Genomic DNA, 14,158 nt, shown 5'->3' with positions numbered 1-14,158 from the left:
TTTTCAGTCTCTGTTTCCCCTTCAGTTTTTACCCTCTACAGTTCCCTCTGGTACCATGGATGTTATTCCCTGATACGTTAACACAAGCCCTATCACCACGACCCTCCTTCTTATCAGTGTTTTTCATATGTTCTTTACTTCGCCGACTCTGCGGAGAACCTGCTCATTCGTTGCCTTATCAAGCCATCCGATTTTCAACATTCTCCTGTAGCACCTCATCTCAAATTCTTCGATTCTCTTTTGTTCCGGTTTTCCCACTGTCCATGATTCACTAACATACAATGCTGTGCTCCAAACGTACATTCTAAAAAATTTCTCCCTTAAATTAAGGTCCATGTTTGATATTAGCAGACTTCTCTTGGCCATAAATGCCCTCTTTGCCTGTGCTAGTTTGCTTTTTATGTTCTCCTTGCTTCCATCGTGGTTATTTTGCTGCCCAAGTGGCAGAATTCCTTAACTTCGTCTACTTCGTGATCACCGATTTGTATGTTAAGTTTACCGCTATTCGCATTTCTGTTACTTCTAATTAGTTTTGTCTTTTTTCGGTTTACTCTCAATCCATATTCTGTACTCATTAGATTGTTCACTTCATTCAGTACATCCTGTAATTCTTCTTTACTATCACTGAAGATTGTATGTCATCAGCGAATCTTATTATTGTCATCTTTTCACCATGAATTTTAATCCCACTCTTGAACCTTTCTTTTACTTCCGTCGTTGCTTCTTTGATGTATGGATTGGATAGTAAGTGCGAATGCATCCCTGTCTTACACCTTTTTTAATCCGAGTACTTCGTTCTTGGTTTTTCTGTCTTATTGTTCCCTCTTAATTTTTTCCGTATTGTGTATTGTCCGTCTTTCACTGTAGCTTACTTCTATTTTGCTCAGAATTTCGAGTATTTTACACCATTTCACACTGTCGAAAGTTTTTTCTAGGAGCGTATCTTGATTTTTCTTCAGTCTTGTTTCCATTATCAAGCGCAAAGTCAGAGTTGCCTCTGTGGTGCCTTTGCCTTTCCTAAAGCTAAACAGATCGTCGTTTAACAGATTCTCAATTTTCTTTTCCACTCTTCTGTATATTTTTCTCATCAGCAATTTGATGCATGAGATGTTAAGCTGATTGTGTGATGGTTTTCACACCTATCTTCCGAATTGTGTGCATGGTATTTTCCCGAAAGTCTCATGATACGTCGGCAGTCTCAAAGATTCTACCCATCTACTTTACTCGCTGATTTTAGAAGTTTCTATGGAATGTTCAAGTCTACCAGAACTCTTTTACATTCTGACTCTAATACTGGATCCCTATGTCCTCGCCGGCCAGTGAGGCCGAGCGGTTCTAGGCGCTTCAGTCTGGAACCGCGCGACCTCTACGGTCGCAGGTTCGAATCCTGCCTCGGGCATGTATGTGTGTGATGTCCTTAGGTTGGTTAGGTTTAAGTAGTTCTAAGTTCTAGGGGACTGATGACCTGAGCTGTTAAGTCCCATAGTGCTCGGAGCCATTTGAACCATTTTGAACCTTATGTCCTCCTTATCGACTCCAGTTTCCTCTTCTATCAAATAATAAGACAAGTCCTCCCCCTCATAGAAGCCTTCAGTGTACTCTTTCAACCCACCCAATCTTTCTTCTGCGTTTAACATTGGAATTCGCGTTGGACTCCTAATGTTACTACCCTTGCTTTACCAAAGGTTGTGTTGACTTTCTGTATGCTAAATTAGTCCATCTAAAACTCATTTATTTTTCAATTTCTACACTACTTCCTGCAGCCATATCACTTTGGTTGCCCTGCGTTTCCTTTTTATTCCTTTGTACTTTTTTCCTAAGTGGTTTATATTGATGTAATCTTGTCTTTCCCTGGAAGTATTTCTTCTGTTACCAAATATTTCTTCGTAGTTAACTTCTTTGTACCTACGTTTGTCTATCAAAATCTGTGACTGTCCCTTTCAGAGATGTCCGCTCCTCTTCAACTAAACTGCCTACTCTGGTATTCCTCATCGCAGTATCCACTTCCTTAGGAAATTTCAAATACGTCTCATCATTCCTAAGTACTTCGGTATCCCATTCCCTTCCACGCTGATTATTCTACACGACTGTCTTTAATTTCAGTCTGGTCTTCATCACTACTAAATTGTGATCTGAGTATATATCTGCTCCTGGGTACGTCTTAAAATCCAATATATGATTTCGGAATCTCTGTCTGACCATGAGTTAATATAGCTAGAAACTTCCCTTGTCTCCGGATCTTCTCCAATACTACATCCTCCTCGTGTGATGTTCGAACAGCGTATTAGCTATCATTATCAGAAATTTACTGCAGAACCCAATTAGTCTTCGTCCTCTCTCATTCCTACTGCCTAGTCTGCATTCTTCCTCAACCCTTTCTTCTACTTCTTCCCCTATAGCTGCGTTCCGATCCCCTATGACCATTAGGCATTCATTTTCCTTTATATACTGAATTACCTATTCAATGTCCTCGTATACTTTCTCTATCTCTTCATCTTCTGCCTGCGACTTCCGCAAGTATACCTGAAATATAGTTCGGTGCTGGTTTTCTGTCGATTCTCATGAGACCAACCCTGTCACTGAACTGTTCACAGTAGCTCACGGTCTGGGCCACTTTCCTAATCATAACGAATCCTACTTACATTATACCATTTTCTAAAGCCTGTCTTCTTTCCATTTCACTTCACTGACCCTCACTATATCTAGATTGAGTCTTTGCATTCCCTTTTCAGTTCTTCTAGCTTTCCTACTACATTCAAACTTCCAACATTTCATGGTCCGACACGTAAACTGTGATCCCTTCCTTAGTTATTCCATCTTTTTGTCATGGTCACCTTCGTCTTCGTAGTCCACCCGGAGTTCCGAATGCGGGCAAATCCGGAATCTTTTGCCAATGTGGAGGCCATCATGACACTTTTTCAATTAGAGACCACTTTAATGCAGTGGTTTCTATTGTCTTCTGCATCCTCATGTCGTTGATCGTTGTTGATTCTTCCACCTGTTAGGGGCAGTTTTCCACTCAAAGGGCAAGAGAGTGCCCTGGACCTCTGTCCACTCGTAGGCCCTCGTTGACAAGGCCATTGGCAGAGCGAGGGTGACTTCCTATGTCGGAAGTCTTCGGCCGCCATTGCTGATGATTTTTATTCAGAATTTAAAGCGGCGGGGTTCGAACCCGGAACTCACGACGTTTTGATTGCTACTCAAAGGCTCTACCTCTATATGCTACCCCTAGACGTTGTATTGAAGAAGATATACTGCATATGTCTTACTTCAACAGAACATTTTCGAAAGTCCGAAAAGCGTCTTGGCGTAAATAAAGATGTACAAAAAGTGTGTGGTTTCTGTATTTGTGTAAGTAATTCTGCAGAAATGTTATCCATCTCTTCTTCCCTGTTTATTCTAAAGTCTTTGAAATCTCTGTCTGACTCTAACACTAACACTCGATCTCCTATGTCTTCCGAGTCGTCACCTATTCTATTTTCTGTCACGTTGGCATGCAGTCCGCCTCCCCTCCCCCTCCCTTTGTAGAGGCTCTCAGTATTCTCTTTCCACCTGTCCTCTGTCCCCTGTGTGTTCAACTGCTGAATCCCTTTTTCCATGTTAGTGTTCAAGCCTTTGCATTTAAATTCTCCGCCGGCCGGGGTGGCCGAGCCTTTCTAGGCGCTACAGTCTGGAACCGCGCGACCGCTACGGTCGCAGGTTCGAATCCTGCCTCGGGCATGGCTGTGTGTGATGTCCTTAGGTTAGTTAGGTTTAAGTAGTTCTAAGTTCTAGGGGACTGATGACCACAGAAGTTAAGTCCCATGGTGCTCAGAGCCATTTGCACCTTTTTTTTTTAAATTCTCCGAAAGTTATTTTCAGCTGCATCTGTCCTCCCAACGCCAATTTTATTTCGATTTTTATCACGTTTTTCCTGCTGCCATTTAACTTCCTTATACCGTCTAATGATTTCATTCCTGCTGTTGCTGCATTTCATTCTTTTCGTGACCATCATTATTTCTTTCTTTTGTCGGCCAATAGAAATATTTCTTATGTTACCCGTCATTTCTTCGCAGTCACCTTTCTTATTACTTCAGTGATTACCATTTTAGAGCGGTCCTTCGCTTTACAACGGAACTGCCGACTATAGTATTCAGTTTCACATAGAGCTTCTAACACATATCATTATTCCTCAGTACTTCAGTAGCTAACTTCCTTCTACTTCTATTCTTTCTGATAGTTCTCTTAAACTTCTTTTCGTCATTACTAAATGTATGGTGATCTGAGTCTACATTTGCTCCTGGGTACGGCTTACAATAAAAACTCCTGATTTCCGAATCTCTGTCTCACCATGATGTAGCTCGCTTGATACAGATCCGTGTCTCCTAACGTTTTCCACGTTTACCACCTCCTCTTGTGATTTTTAAAGAGTGTATTTACTGTTTTAGCTTAAATTTATTGTAGAACTCAATGCGTCTTTCTCATTCTCGTTACCTACTACCCGTAACTGTCCTTTATTTTCTTTCCCCTACTCTTTGAGTTATAATACCCCATGATTATTACGTTGTCACCTCTCTTTACGGACTGAAACACCATTTAAGTTCCGCTGTATATTCTCTCTGTCGCGTTATCCTCTGCATATGACGTCGGCATGGAACTATAGCTGGCGTTGGTTTAATTTCGATTACTCTAATAAGTCTATTGTTAAACTGATCACGCAAGCTTCGTCCTGTTATCTCCTGATGTTGATACTACTCTATATGCTTCTGACCAAATAAATCTTCGTTTCTCTTCACACTTTGCTTTAAACTTTGAATTTCCCTTTTCATATTTTCTACCTTCCCCAGCAAAGTCAGACTGCTGACATTCCACACCCCGACTCGTAGAATATTACCCTTTCGCTGGTTTTTCAGCCTTTTTCTCGTGGTTCCCCTTGGCAGTCACCTCAGGATATACGAGTGACGATAATACCGAATCTTTTGCCAAAGTGGAGAACATTATGACACTTTTTCAATTACAGTACACAATGTCCTGTGGATACACATTATGTGTCTGCAATTCAATGGTCTCCGTTGCTTTCTGCATCGTTGAACATTACTGATTACTTCGCCTATAGGGGAGTTCCGGCCCCAAAGGCAAGGGGGTGCTCTGAACCGCTATCCACTTCTCCGCCCCCTTTTGACTAACAGGTTGGAGGAATGAAGGTGACTCCTGATACAGGAGGCCTCTGTGAGTCTTAACTGGCGATTTCTTCTCAACAGCTAAATAGTGGCTCAGGTCAAACTGAGGACACAGCTCTGTTTGATCGGGAACCAAAGACGTTGAGACATAGTAGTGTGTATTCCGAATTACCGACAGGTGTGACTGAGGTAGAGTGGGTGTGGCTGACTAGCCCACTAAGGTAACAGAAAACGTCAGTGTCGCTTGCCAGTAATGACTAAGCGTGCACCGGGTTAGTGCGTCCGTTGGAATTCCCAGAATTTGCCGTCCAAGACCATACCAGATGGCTGCCGCTGGTTGCTACAAGAGGCTGCCACCACTTCAGTACCCGATCAGTACAAAGTCGTGGTATCTTCACTACTATACGTAGTATTAATATAGCCGAAACACGGTTCGATTCAGGAAAAATATACAATAATTGTTTAAAACAGGAGAACCTTCCACTGGGTAGTAAATGACCGAGTCAAGACAACATTTACTTTGAAAATTAATTACTTTCATAGAGAAAAATGTCACAGCTGCAATCAAGGTTCCGTCTGATGATGCGATACACATGGCTGCGAATGATACATGAAAAGTTTGATCAATATTCAAAATTCAAGCGTTTAGTTGACGAAATTGTAACTGTAGTAATTAATTTATTGTATAGCCTACTAACAACAAATAACAACTCGAAACTCTAGAATACCACAGGGAATAGTAATATTGATCTCTGTGTCCCCTCAAGAAACTCGGTGACGCCTGTTTCCTAAAATTAATTAGGATGTTAAGTTACAGATCTAATTAAATTATGTTATGGACATGCAGTCATCATCAGTGGAAATATCACGACAAATCCAATAGAAATTAATGGGTTCATCCTTATTTTTAATGATTTCTTTTTATTATTCAAAGAATAGTAAGTTATGATAAGGGAAATGGAATAAATGACTGCTGAAGCTGAACAGTAAAAAAATACTGCCATGTTTGGCGTCGGTGGATGTGACTCAAACCGGCACATTGTGGTCATAGCAGTTTTAATGTAGATCATAAGATGTGGCTTTCACCTGTAAGACATTCAAAAAATGGTTCAAATGGCTCTGAGCACTATGGGACTTAACTTCTGAGGTCATCAGTCCCCTAGAACTTAGAACTACTTAAACCTAACTAACCTAAGGACATCACACACATCCAGGTCCGAGGCAGGATTCGAACCTGCGACCGTAGCAGTCGCGCGGTTCCAGACTGTAGCGCCTAGAACCACTCGGCCACACCGGCCGGCTAAGACATTCATTACGCGGTAGATTGCAAATACGTGCAACAAATGATGGGCACCACTTTCAACATTTATTGGCCTGAAAAGTCAGAACACACTCTTTTGCAATCAGTAATTGAAAACAAAACAAAAATTTGTAAGTTTAACTAAATTACCATGTTAATGTACATTTTCTTCTAACAAATCAGGGCCGTACAGTATTCTTCAGATTACCTACGTTACATCCCTGTTCTTTTTGTATCCCTAATTAATTCTGTTGTCTCCGATACACACGAATGAACTGCTGAGGAGTTACTCATGCGTCAGTTACAAATTACTCTGGATGTAATTAACATTTTACAAGGTAATAAACGGCATTGATTAACTATTTGTTTCTATTTTCAGTTGTTCTAGAAATAATAACAGATTTCCATTAAAAAAACCTAAGTATGAAAATTACACTTCCGTGCATTTCTTAATGGTTTGTATTAACCAATTATACCAGCCCCTCTCCTCACTTTCGGTCTTCTGAATTGGTTATTCCGTGTTTGTTGCGATTTGAGAGGTGTTTCCAGTGGTAATGTTAGGTGACTCACCCTGTATAGAGACTGGGTGCGCAGAGTGGGGAACAATGTATAAACCAGGGGCTATCTGAATGGGATTCTCGTGTTGTTTGAGTTGAAAACTTAGAGGAAGTTACGCAGACAGATTCTGGGATGCGGCAGCATTGAACTTTGTATAATTCGGTATGGAGGTGCTACAGACTTAGAGAAAAATCAACGTGCAGCGGCACGGAACTCTGTATTATTCGTGTGCCAAATCGCATTGCACTTAGCAGAATTTTCTTGTAATGGCACCGAAATTTTGTGATTTAGAGTGAGCAGTCGGAACTCTGTAATTTATTAGTTAGTAAGTGATAGTTTTCAGCTTAGTTTACAGTGCTGAAATGTGCGGAATTATCTGACAAAAGACTGCACGCTTGATCTAAAAGGTAATCTCACTCTTGCACAATCTAGTGCTGGACTATAATGTGCCCGCTCTGTTCAATAGACTGACGATATTCATTGGCGAATTCTGTTTATTAAACGGAATATCAAACAATTTCTTGTGTGTTATTGATTACTCGTTTCCTGTATTTTAATAATCATAAGGTGATTGGAACAAAGCTCATTCATGAGTGGTTGTTCTTGTAGACAACCAAGAGCCACACATCGTTCCAGCAGCCTTGGTGCTGATAGCGAACAATATTCACTTGAGGTCGCAGCGTTAAGGCGTATCCAGGAAATGAAGCAATAGTTCATAAAATAATTATTAGCGGCTGCTCATTCGTGCATCGTTTCAGAGCCTGTAAAGGATAACATTCTGATCCCAACTTTGTTCCATCTTAAATGACTTTGTTCGCAAATATCAAGAGGCTTCGTTGCCAATTTATTGTGAAATATGGCTAATTTATTTTGGCAGCTTCAGAAATTAATTGTGACTGCTTTGCTGCTGGAAACTATTTATAAATAGGTAATTTTTTTGGTGATTAATTCCTGAGCTGACGTGTAACAGAGTTTACTGCATCCTGAAGAATCTTCATTTTTTGCTGCTTTTACTGATAATGTGTCGTCAGGAAATACAATTATTTCATGCCACTCAATATAAACTGCGTAACACTGACATAGACACGTAAAAGAGGAGGTCCCGGCAAGACTCCATAAGTGACTGATTGCTCTCCTGAAAAATATTCTGAAACTATTTATAGTTTTAACTCTCCATGTAGTGTTCTTATATTTTACTGGCGGTTAGGAACGAACGGATTCACTTATCTGGTAGGTTTGGGATATCATAGCACGGAATCTTGTTTGGGAGGAAATAGTGGTTCACCATGTCGAACGCTTTGCTTTAGTTCAAGATGAAAGTTTTGGTGTTTTCCATGGATTGCTTTTTGTAACAGTCTGTATGCAATCATAGATACTGTTAATTTATGACTTCTTAAATCATGTTAAGAATTAGTTAAAATTTAATTTTTGTCAATGAACTTTATTAACTTGTTATGAATCATACTTCAGAATATTTAGGAAAACCAGATGTATAATATGATGCAACGATAGGTCATCACTTTATATTTCTTACAAGATTTGTAAATAGGAATCTCTTTACGTGTTTTTCGCACTTTTAGGTAGATGAATGATTGTAGAGAGAAGTTTTATAAGTGAGTGAGAGACTCCATTACATTTAGGAGAGAGAGTTGTAAGATGATGCTTAGTATAAAATTAATTTCTATTGTATATTTGTTTTTAGGTCTTCTACGGTCTTTACTACTGTTTCTTCCCTGCCTCATCGCAATCAAAAATTGATACTTTACATACTATCTGAGTAAGCAGAAATAACAAACTTACATTAAACTGTGCAACCGCTCAACACAGTCACAGACACTGCACATTTACACTTCTCAGGCCACTTATGTGATCGAGCAAGTCACGAGGATGTTTCACCAGGCTGCGAGCAACATGGCATTTATCCTGGACGAGCTGGAGTCTCGCAAGATGATGTCTACAAACCAAAACCTGCCACTTGCTTCTTATCTGACATAACCCAAGTGACTGTTTCACGCTGTGACCCTACAGATTTTTACTACTAGTCGTTTGTATACACTGCTGCCTCGGACACCATCTTTATCCTTAACGAAGTGGGCGCAGCACGTAGTTGGCAGTACGTACAGCCACTTCCCAACCTTAGCACTAGGTTTTCAAACAAAACGCAGCTATACAAGGTACACAAACACACACACACATACGCACACACACACACATACAAAAACAAGCGTGCGATCGAACTCAGATCAGATTACGGAAGACTTCACACTCAAATTTCATAAATACTGCGTACCGGGAGTACTGAAGTATCACTACGAGAAACCGTCCCGGAGATTCAGTTCGGTCACGAACAGTCTGCATGTGGACAGCCCTGCTGTTATAAGGAGTGACATGTCCTTTGCCCGACCCACAACGACCTTACAATTAGCTAAACGACCCCGTGCTCTCCGCTCCCGGTTCAGCAACTCTCGTAATAAGAAGCACTTCTATCAATCTGAACTCGTTGTTGAGACTAAGAGCTGTTCTCTTCTAAAGAAGATCACGATAAATTTGGTGGATGTCTTTTCGCTGTAAATCCCGTATGTCTAACGTATCTTTTATGATATTATTGAGGTTTTCGATGCGGGACACGGCGACCATTCTCTATGAAATTTTACTGAGGTCAGATTGAAAAATCGACGTCCGTCTTTCTCTTTTAGTCTAGGATAAACTAGTATATTCACGCTTAAAACGATCTGTTTGCTGTAATTACTACAAAATTTACCGATTTCCTTGTAACAGGAATGTTGGAACTAAGCGGTTAAACTCTGATTCAACTCAGCCGCATTTAAGGGGTATCGCAGCAGCTTTAGTAAGTACGACATTGTTCGTTTGTCAGCATGTTCACGGAAAATTATAACGTTTTCTTGTCATGGTGGCGGTTTCACCATTCTTTGCAATTTTGGGGAAAGTGAATCCTTACAGAGTACTCGATCTTTCCTCTGCCGCTTACTTGTTCAGCTTTTAAGCAGATACCTAAAGGGACAGTTGCAGCACTGAGCACAGTATAAACATGGTTGCATTATACCTGCCCGCTATCCGTCCCCAGTTCCCACAAGAACTGCGCTTTCACTTGCGCGCATCTTAATCTCAATAGTAAGTTTGCATTTGATTCGCCAACACTTGACACAGTACGAAGAGCACAGTCATGCTGTACTGCAAATATATTAAGCTATACTTCGTCTGCGGACACAGATGCAGAAAGACTACAAATTGCTGCGCTCGATGGGAGAAAAAATTGTTAAATGTTGAAGTCTAAAGGTGTTTGGACCTTTTCTTAAATTATACGGTTCTTAAGTACGAGGAGCTTCCAATAAATGATGCAACACTTTTTTCTCGGCCAGTATCAGTGTAGAGTTTGTTGTGAGACATTGTGGAATATTCGCGCTTCAGCCCCTACAGTTTCATGAATTTCTGACAGGTGACGGCGCAATATGGAACCTTAAAATTGGTGTCTGTACCGGAGATGTGTTTCCAAGCGGAAAACCAGAGCATGGCAGATATTGATAGGCGCTTGCAGAATATCTACAGAGATCTGGCAATGAACAAAAGCACGTTGAGTCGTTGGGCGAGGCGTCTGTCATCATCCAAATAAGCTCGCGCAATCCTATCTGATCTCCTCCGTGCCGGCCAGCCACAGGTGTGACACCTGCAGTGTTGGAACGCGCGTACACTCTTTTTCGAGGTGGTCAACGGATCACAATAAAACGTCTCGTTGCACAACTGGACGTCTTTGTTGGTATTTCTGAGACATTCGTCCATCAGTTGGGTTTCTCAAATGTGTGGGCCCGCTGGGTTCCTGCCTAACAGAAGAAGATAAAAGGCAACGAGGGCCATCTGTGCGGAATTGCTTGCCCGTTACGAGGCTGACTGTGTCAATTTTTTGTCGAACATCGTCACAGGCGGTGAAACACAGATCCTTCAGTTCGAACCGGAAGCAATCCATGTAGTGACGTCACACCACATCTACTCCGAAGAAAAAGCTCAAAGCAGTGCCCTCAAGCCGGTAAAGTCATGACGATGGTCTTCTAGGACTCTGAAGGGGTTATTCTGTTTGATGTCCTCCCTCATGGTGCAACGATCAGTTCTAAAATGTGTTGTGCTACTCTCAGGAAACTGAGAAACGACTTCAGCGTGATCGACGACATCAAAATTGCAAACGAACTTCTCCTTCACCATGACAACGCAAGGCCTCACATAAGTTTGCGCACCTGAGAGGAGCTCACAAAAATTCGTTGGACTGTTCTTCCTCATTCACCCTGCAGCCCGTATCTTGCACCTCCGACTTCCACGTGTTTGGCCCAACGAAGGATGCATTCCGCGGGAAGCAGCACATGAATGGTGAGAAAGTTATTGATGCAACAAGACGTTGGCTCCAACGTTGACTAGTACAGTGATACCATCCGGGATATAGCACATCCCAGTACGGTAGCGTAAGGTCGTTGCACTGAACAGCGTTTATGTTGAAAAATTGGGTTTTTGTAGTCAAAAGAGTGGGGAATAATATGGTGTTTAGCGATCCTGGAAAACACAAATCTTATTTTAGATACAAAAATATATTGTACTGCTTATTGATCGCCCCTCATAAATGTGGTACAACTCTGCCCGAGATCCATCCATAGAGTTACGAGTTCATTAGTCCAGTTGCCATCTCTCCATGCCAAACCAGGGAGACGAATGCCAGTTTGGTTGAGTCATTTGCTGTTAAAAGTTTGTTCTATCGACTAGCCTGATGTTTGCTCTAGAAAGTTTCCTACATCTAGATTCACATTAATAATATAAAAAAGGTGCGCACTGGATCTACTAATGAAATATGCTTGCCTTCAAGGTATATCGGTAATCTATCTTCCAAAACATATTGACTGGATAACTGTCAAACGTTTAAGATATAATAAGCATTGTGTTCGTCCTGTCAGATTTACTTTTACGGTTAGAACACGTTCTCACCCTCAGATAATGAGTTGTATCAAAAATGAACCTCTTGGGATTCTGCCCCCTCTTACAAAAATTTCTGGGGACCTTGCAAGAGAAGCGTTCTCCTTTGCGGGATGTTCTATTGTTAACATTCCGAAAGTGTAAGTTCCTAGAAAAGTCAACCAATATATTGCTTTCTCCTACGTATATCTCGCGAAAAGACACTGAAAATAAAATCAGAGATTCTAGCCCACACGGATGCTTACCGCCTATCGTTCTTTCCGCAAACATTGCGCGACTGGAACAAGAAAAGGGGAATTGACAGTGGTTCACGAAGTACCCTTCGCCACACACCGTGAGGTGGCTTGCGTATATACAGGGTGGTCCATCTGAAGTTCCGGATTAGATTATCTCGAAAACTATACATCGGGTAAGAGTAGGGGGTAAGACAAGTTCGTAAGCTCAAAGGGGGAAATCAAAAGATACTACACGTGACCCCCAGCCCCCGCCCCCTTGGGTGAGGCGGGGAGCAACTTTAAAATTTTAAATGGAAACCCCCATTTTTATTGCACATTCGGATTCTCCGCAAAGAAGTAATCAATTTTTTCTGAAACAATTTTTTAAACCATTGACAGATGGCGCTGAAATCGAGAAAAATTAAAATTGGGGAAGAACTCCGATTTATTTAGAATGATCCGAGAAGGACGCACCAAATCGATACAAAATGTGCACCAAGTCTTTCATTACGCCAGATTAATCTATTTCTTTATAAAATGTATCCTACCCGCCACAGTTTTTGATGGAGGGAGGCGGAATGATATTAAAATCTCGTTAGGGAACTCTCCACAATTGCATTACTCACCCGACTGTGGCGCTAACGTGGCCAAACTGCAAACTATGGCTCAGTATAAAGCTCAGTGCAATGCGATCAGATGTCACTTCACTTTCAGATTGTGAACCTTAAACATCAACTGATGGCAGGAAATTATTATTTAGGGTAACATTGCTCACTATCCTCCTATAGGGATTGTTGATATGATGTTAATTTTAGGTGAATGCCATAACAATTACGCTGCAGCTGTGCAATTGTATGCGGATCGTTTTCCAAACAGACGACATCCTAGCGAAACCATTATTCGAAATTGCACTCAACGAGCTCGAAATGGATACATGCACCATCCAACTCGTCATTTCGAATACAGTGAAAATGACGCTCGTACCCTTACCGTTCTCGCATGCGTTCTACTGGATTCCGAAATTAGCAGGCGTGCGATTCAGAGACAAACTGGAATACCGAAATCAACTGTTTTGAGGATTTGAAGGCACATAAATATCATGCGTATCATATCACACTGACACAGGCATTAACGCCGAAAGATATGCAAATACGCGTGCATTTCTGCCAATGGGTCTTGGAAATGACAAGATGTGACAACTATGTCTTTAGATACGTTGTGTTCACCGATGAAGCCACATGCAAAACCAATGGCGAATTAAATCGTCATGATTGTCATTATTGATCCCCTGTCTATCCACACTGGCACAGACCTGTTGACAATCAATACAAATAGTCGTTAATGGTCTGGTGTGGAATTTTAAACGGTTACGTGACAGGACCGTATTTTTTTGACCGAAATGTTACTGGGGAATCTTATTTACAAGTTCTCCGCGATGATTTGTTGGAGCTAATGGAAGATGTTGATTTAGAAACCAGGCAACGAATGTGGTTCTAACAGGACGGAGCAGCCTCCCATTATGCTAAAAATGTGCGGAACGTTTTAAATTTACGGTACCCTGGTCGGTGGATAGGACGCGGCGGACCAATTCAGTGGCCTCCAAGTTCACCAGACCTAGCATCTCCTGATTTTTTTCTTGTGGAGTTATTTTAAAAATATTGTTTATGAAACACAGCCCACAACTAGAAACAATATGGAGCAACACATTCGAAGATAGCGTGCAGCCTTACCACGGGATGTGGTGCTCAAAACTGTGGACAAGTTTTGCAGACGATTTACTTTATGCATTGAAGCAAATGGGGATAAATTTGAACAATTTCTTCGTGGTTAATTTCGTTAATTAAGCACCCCAAATTGTGTGAGGCAAGGGGACTCTTACTAATGAAGCACGCCAACTTGTAAGAGGCAAGGGGACTCACACTAATGAAGTACCCCATGGGAACAGCATTCTGCTA

Source organism: Schistocerca cancellata, chromosome 6 (assembly GCF_023864275.1).
Source record: "Schistocerca cancellata isolate TAMUIC-IGC-003103 chromosome 6, iqSchCanc2.1, whole genome shotgun sequence".
Taxonomy (NCBI): Eukaryota; Metazoa; Arthropoda; class Insecta; order Orthoptera; family Acrididae; genus Schistocerca; species Schistocerca cancellata.
This window is presented reverse-complemented; position numbering follows the sequence as displayed.